Source organism: Anomaloglossus baeobatrachus, unplaced genomic scaffold (assembly GCF_048569485.1).
Source record: "Anomaloglossus baeobatrachus isolate aAnoBae1 unplaced genomic scaffold, aAnoBae1.hap1 Scaffold_207, whole genome shotgun sequence".
Lineage (NCBI taxonomy): Eukaryota > Metazoa > Chordata > Amphibia > Anura > Aromobatidae > Anomaloglossus > Anomaloglossus baeobatrachus.
This window is the reverse complement of record NW_027441977.1, coordinates 250,555-258,206: the sequence shown is the minus strand read 5'-3', so window position 1 is coordinate 258,206 and position 7,652 is coordinate 250,555.

Genomic DNA, 7,652 nt, shown 5'->3' with positions numbered 1-7,652 from the left:
CTATAGCAAAGTCCAATAGCCACGTATAGGATGCCACTAGGTACACTGAGTGTTTGCTAGTATAATGGCTGAGTTTAAAAAACTTGGAGTGTGCAATGCAGGCAGATGTGCTCTGCTAATGTCTTTGCACTAGTGGGACTATAGCAAAGTCCAATAGCCACGTATAGGATGCCACTAGGTACACTGAGTGTGTGGTAGTATAATGGCTTAGTTATAATTCGTTGGAGTGTGCAACGCAGGCAGACGTGCTGCAAATGTCTTGGCACTAGTGGGACTATAGTCCAATAGCCACGTATAGGATGCACTAGTGGGACTATAGTCCAATAGCCACGTATAGGATGCCACTAGGTACACTGAGTGTTTGCTAGTATAATGGCTTCGTTATAATTTGTTACAGTGTGCAACGCAGGCAGATGCGCTCTGCAAATGTCTTGGCCCTAGTGGGACTATAGCAAAGTCCAATAGCCACGTATAGGATGCCACTAGGTACACTGAGTGTTTGCTAGTATAATGGCTGAGTTTAAAAAACTTGGAGTGTGCAATGCAGGCAGATGTGCTCTGCTAATGTCTTTGCACTAGTGGGACTATAGCAAAGTCCAATAGCCACGTATAGGATGCCACTAGGTACACTGAGTGTTTGCTAGTAAAATTGCTTAGTTTAAAAAACTTGGAGTGTGCAATGCAGGCAGATGTGCTCTGCAAATGTCTTTGCACTAGTGGGACTATAGCAAAGTCCAATAGCCACAGATAGGATGCCACTAGGTACACTGAGTGTTTGCTAGTATAATGGCTTACTTAGAATGAGTTGGAGTGTGCAGAGGACAAGAGGGTACAGTGGCAGGATTGTGGTGCTCTGGGTAGAGGAATGGAAGCCTGCCTTTCTATTCCCTCCTAATGGTGAAATGCAGGGAGGAAATCCCTGACCTGGGCTACACAGACGCTGTTGCTGTTTGCAGGACCTGTCACCTATGGCTCTCTGACCCTGCCGGTACGAGCCCTTAAAAGGACTGCTAGAATGTGCTCTCCCTAAGCTGTCTAACGCTGTGTATGCAGCGCATACAGCTGTATCGGCGATAGGACAAAGGACGGATCTGCGACAGTGATGTCTGACACCAAAGACGCAGAAGGCAGATAATGGCGATCGTGAAGAAAATGTCCGGTTTTATAATGCAGGGACATGTGACATGCAGATCCTATCACACATGCCGTTGCTTCTCTGCCTCAAAGTCCACTTAGGTGTGTGTGTGTCTGTGATTGGCTGACATGCTGGCCAGCCCCACAAGACACGCGCGCTTAGGGAAGGAAGACAAGAAAAAAAAAAAAAAAAATGGCGATCGCCATTATAGAAACAGCAGTGATCTGAAGGCGCTGTTCACGCACACTATACACTGAAATGTGATAATAGTTTGATTCACAGAGTGACTTACACTATTACAGCAGAAACCAAGCTAAGATTTAGCTGTTTTTTGGCTGCTAGAACCGTTCTCGAACGTTTCTAGAACTATCGAGCTTTTGCAAAAAGCTCGAGTTCTAGTTCGATCTAGAACATGCCCCAAAATCACTCGAGCCTAGAACTGGAGAACCACGAACCACGAACCGCGCTCAACTCTAATCATGACACGTGGGCTATAACACAATAGACCGTGTGACAAAGAAGAAAGGAGAGAAAGAAGAGGAAGAAAATGCAACTACCTGTAACATTACGTGATAGTCACTGGTAAGTATCACTTGACAATTCAAGTGAAAAAGGATTCCTTTATTAAAGGGTTCTCAGTCGCCTCAGGATCATGAAATACTAGGGTAAATGATATGAGAATGGGTAAGAAGCACCACTAAAGGAAATATGAGATGCAGGACATATATCTATAAACCCCTGAACTACATGATAGAAATAAAAAGAAGAAAAAAGAAAAAAAAGAAGAAAGAAGAAGAACACATAGAATGCGGAAAGAGAATGGGTACAACTACCTGAGTTACTGCAGGGAGGCCCCTGGTTGGTATTGTGAGGGTTAGTGGAATTCCTTCACTGAAGGGTTCTCAGTTGCCTCAGGTTCGTGAAAAATGCTATAGACAAATAATGCCCGGAGAAAAGGGGTTCATATACAGCGAATAATGGTAATACAAGGTACATGTGTCACATGTAATAGTATATATATATATATTGTACTAAGCTCTACACCAGAAATAGAAAGTAGTCCCTCTGCCTTCTGTCTAGGTGCCCTGAGTTATGTCCTGTAAACTGTCACAGGGACCCAGACACACATGTGTAGTAGGGGAATATCCCTGCTGAGATGCCAGTGCTAGAGCACTCGTTTGCTGTGGAGTTGAACGCTATGTGAGCAGTTCTTACCTTCAATGAGCAGAAGTCTCTTTTTTCAGATTTCAATATCTCTGTGGGTATCTGGCAGAAATATGGAATACTCTTTACTGCTAAGACCCTGTACACCACTCCCACTAAAGGGGGCTTTACACGCTGCGACATCGCTAATGCGGAGTCGTTGGGGTCACGGAATTTGTGACGCACATCCGGCCGCATTAGCGATGTTGCTGCGTGTGACACCGATGAGCGATTTTGCATCGCTGCAAAAACGTGCAAAATCGCTCATCGGTGACATGGGTCTCCATTCTCGATTATCGTTACTGCAGCAGTAACGATGTAGTTCGTCGCTCCTGCGGCAGCACACATCGCTCCGTGTGACACCGCAGAAACGAGGAACCTCTCCTTACCTGCCTCCCAGCCGCTATGAGGAAGGAAGGAGGTGGGCGGGATGTTCCGGCCACTCATCTCCGCCCCTCCGCTGCTATTGGGCGGTCGCTCAGTGACGTCGCTGTGACGCCGCACGGACCGCCCCCTTAGAAAGGAGGCGGTTCGCCGGTCACAGCGACGTCGCCGGGCAGGTAAGTATGTGTGACGGGTCTGGTCGGTGTTGTGCAGCATGGGCAGCGATTTGCCCGTGTCGCGCAACAGATGGGGGCGGGTATCCACACTAGCGATATCGGGACCGATATCGCAGTGTGTAAAGTAGCCTTTAATAAACTGTGTAAAGGATTTTAAGTAAAAATCCACAATAAACCAGCGCTAGATGGGTTTTTATAATTTTATTAATAGACCACAAATAAAAAATTTTTTGCTATCCTTGTTTCAAGACAGAGTATTTGATAATATACAATACACTGATTATTACTAAAACCAAGGACCACATAAAACAAGGACCACATAAAATAAAAAATGAAAGTAATGAGAATAAAATTATTTTGTATAACCAATTAACTTCGAGGTGATACAATATTCACATTCATTTAGTTTTACCAGTCTAATGTAATGCCCCGGCCGGTGGCATATATTTTGTTTGGTTAATAATTTAGACTTATACAATGAAAGATGTACTATACCACCCCTGGCTAACTTACAAGTTTTAAGTTGTACAATATAAGTTTGCGACGTTATATTCGCCCCCAGGGCCTGGGGGAATAAACCTCACAACAACTTGACCGCAAAAAACACCCCGGATTTCTCCGTTGATTAGGCTGGAACCGCTATGTACAGGATTGACCTGTTAGACTTCCAGAGCGGACGTTTTGAGGCCAGTGGCCGCGACTAGTGCTGGCTCTGGGGGAGATGTATGGTTACCGACATCCCTCTTTACAGAGCCTTTATAACACTTCACAAGGCCACAAACCAGCCGGTCCCGTATTCTCCCAAATGTACTTTCGAAATCAAGCAGTACGAAGCCACTGAAAGCACCAAGATGTTGGCTGCGGACAACAATAAGATCAGCGGTAACTACTCAGCCTCTCCAGCGGGCAGTCCAGACCGTATCCAGTGTCAGCTGACTGATTCCACACAGGAGGAAGTTGCTTGGCAGGTTAGCACCACACAAGGCTCCGATCCGCTTCCAAACGAGCAATGCAGAACCGCTGGAGGTACCAATGTATCCTGGTTGCAGACAAAGGAAATGTCAGCGGTAACCTCTCAACCTCTCCAGCAGGCAATCCGTACCGTGTCCAGTGGAAGCCGGTTGATTCCACACGAGGGAGAGATTACTTGGCAGGTTATCAACGCACAGGTGAGGTAGGCTAAAAAAAAGAAAACTGATCCGACGCGCGTTTCGGGGGCGTGTAACGGCCCCCTTCCTCAAGGATAACTCAGCTGTTGCCTAGAGCACTATTTATGCATATATTTAATTGGTTATAATTTGCATAAAATTAAACAATGTTTAAATTCAACCAACATTCAATGACCACTACATATATCAATTTGTGAAAGACCGTTCATAATAGCCATATAATATAATTATGTGCAAAGGTTTTTCTAAAGGTTTTTCTAAAAAGATATAGCCTTGCTTGTATCATCATATACTGGGAAGACAATGTGTATATATGCATATGCTTTTTTTCAACAATAAATTTAACAAAAGGACATCATAAAGGTGTAATATAAATTTGCTATAATATGAAAAGCCCCTTATATCTACATCAACCTTGGGCAAGTGAAGCACCAATTTTAATATATATTATGCATATATACACATATATCTCCATGACAATCGCTTTTTTTTTTTTTTTTTTTTTTCCTTCTCTCCGTATTATTATCAGTACCTATTACTCCTCTACCTATAAAAATATAAATTAATTAAAAGCAAACAGTTCTATATCATTATTGAGTCCATATGGTTTCAAGGTGTTCAATTCAAAAATCCATTGGCTTTCTGCTCGTGACATTTTTTTAATGAAATCGCCACCTCTCCAATCCTTAGTTATTTTTTGTACGCCCCATACTTGGGATCCTTTAAAGGACCCTCCATGTTTTAACACATAATGTCTGGATAGGGGGTGCTTAGTACATTTATTTTTAACACTTCTAATGTGCTCACCCACCCTTTTCCATAGGGGTCTAATAGTTCTCCCAATGTATTTTTTCTGACAGGGACATTGAATGCAATATACTACTCCCTTTGATTGACATGTAATAAATTCTCTAATCATGACTTCTGACTGCCCCTGTAAGAAGGATTTCCGTGAAATATTTTTTGTATTCTTACATACTATACAGCTTTTGCATGGAAAAAAACCTTTCAGGCCAAATAATCCTCCCTTATTAGGTGCTGTAAGATTACGTATGGTGGGTGCCACTAAATTGCCAATATTGTTTGCCTTCCTATATATGAATATAACGTCGCAAACTTATATTGTACAACTTAAAACTTGTAAGTTAGCCAGGGGTGGTATAGTACATCTTTCATTGTATAAGTCTAAATTATTAACCAAACAAAATATATGCCACCGGCCGGGGCATTACATTAGACTGGTAAAACTAAATCAATGTGAATATTGTATCACCTCGAAGTTAATTGGTTATACAAAAGAATTTTATTCTCATTACTTTCATTTTTTATTTTATGTGGTCCTTGTTTTATGTGGTCCTTGGTTTTAGTAATAATCAGTGTATTGTATATTATCAAATACTCTGTCTTGAAACAAGGATAGCAAAAAATGTTTTATTTGTGGTCTATTAATAAAATTATAAAAACCCATCTAGCGCTGGTTTATTGTGGATTTTTACTTAAAATCCTTTACACAGTTTATTAAAGGCTACTTTACACACTGCGATATCGGTCCCGATATCGCTAGTGTGGATACCCGCCCCCATCTGTTGCGCGACACGGGCAAATCGCTGCCCATGCTGCACAACACCGACCAGACCCGTCACACATACTTACCTGCCAGGCGACGTCGCTGTGACCGGCGAACCGCCTCCTTTCTAAGGGGGCGGTCCGTGCGGCGTCACAGCGACGTCACTGAGCAACCGCCCAATAGCAGCGGAGGGGCGGAGATGAGTGGCCGGAACATCCCGCCCACCTCCTTCCTTCCTCATAGCGGCTGGGAGGCAGGTAAGGAGAGGTTCCTCGTTTCTGCGGTGTCACACGGAGCGATGTGTGCTGCCGCAGGAGCGACGAACTACATCGTTACTGCTGCAGTAACGATAATCGAGAATGGAGACCCATGTCACCGATGAGCGATTTTGCACGTTTTTGCAGCGATGCAAAATCGCTCATCGGTGTCACACGCAGCAACATCGCTAATGCGGCCGGATGTGCGTCACAAATTCCGTGACCCCAACGACTCCGCATTAGCGATGTCGCAGCGTGTAAAGCCCCCTTTAGTGGGAGTGGTGTACAGGGTCTTAGCAGTAAAGAGTATTCTATATTTCTGCCAGATACCCACAGAGATATTGAAATCTGAAAAAAGAGACTTCTGCTCATTGAAGGTAAGAACTGCTCACATAGCGTTCAACTCCACAGCAAACGAGTGCTCTAGCACTGGCATCTCAGCAGGGATATTCCCCTACTACACATGTGTGTCTGGGTCCCTGTGACAGTTTACAGGACATAACTCAGGGCACCTAGACAGAAGGCAGAGGGACTACTTTCTATTTCTGTTGTAGAGCTTAGTACAATATATATATATATACTATTACATGTGACACATGTACCTTGTATTACCATTATTCGCTGTATATGAACCCCTTTTCTCCGGGCATTATTTGTCTATAGCATTTTTCACGAACCTGAGGCAACTGAGAACCCTTCAGTGAAGGAATTCCACTAACCCTCACAATACCAACCAGGGGCCTCCCTGCAGTAACTCAGGTAGTTGTACCCATTCTCTTTCCGCATTCTATGTGTTCTTCTTCTTTCTTCTTTTTTTTCTTTTTTCTTCTTTTTATTTCTATCATGTAGTTCAGGGGTTTATAGATATATGTCCTGCATCTCATATTTCCTTTAGTGGTGCTTCTTACCCATTCTCATATCATTTACCCTAGTATTTCATGATCCTGAGGCGACTGAGAACCCTTTAATAAAGGAATCCTTTTTCACTTGAATTGTCAAGTGATACTTACCAGTGACTATCACGTAATGTTACAGGTAGTTGCATTTTCTTCCTCTTCTTTCTCTCCTTTCTTCTTTGTCACACGGTCCAGACTGCCAGGACCCAACTACCACCATTTTTCCCCCCTAGAAAGACACGACACCGTTCTCTTATAAATTAAAATACTTTTATTTGAATTTTCCATTTTGGAGAGAGGCATGGAGAAAAAACCACTCTCATCTTTTGGCATAAAATTTGGTCGCAGCTTTAAACCAGGCATTAACTTGCCAACATCACGGGGTTCAGGTAAATGTACCGCCTTCCGGCCGTCCGGCGCGGGTATTTCACCACCACTTTTTCTACCCCTTCCGCTGCTGCGACTTAAACACAGAAAACTCAATCAACTTGGAAAACAAAAAGGGAGGGAGGGTGGGAAAACAGGTCCGGGTCCTGCAGCCGAGAGGCTGGAAGCTGGGCAGCACGGTGATATGTATCCAGGAGGCGGGGCTTAGGCCAGTCACACCACAGGAGGCGGGGGCGGCAGGTCAGTGTCTTTCTAGGGGGAGACCTCTATTTAAACATGCATAGGGGCCAGCAGTCAGGGGGCAGCATCTCAAGTTTCTGGCTGCAGTGCCCCTCAGACTGCCAGGACCCAACTACCACCATTTTTCCCCCCTAGAAAGACACGACACCGTTCTCTTATAAATTAAAATACTTTTATTTGAATTTTCCATTTTGGAGAGAGGCATGGAGAAAAAACCACTCTCATCTTTTGGCATAAA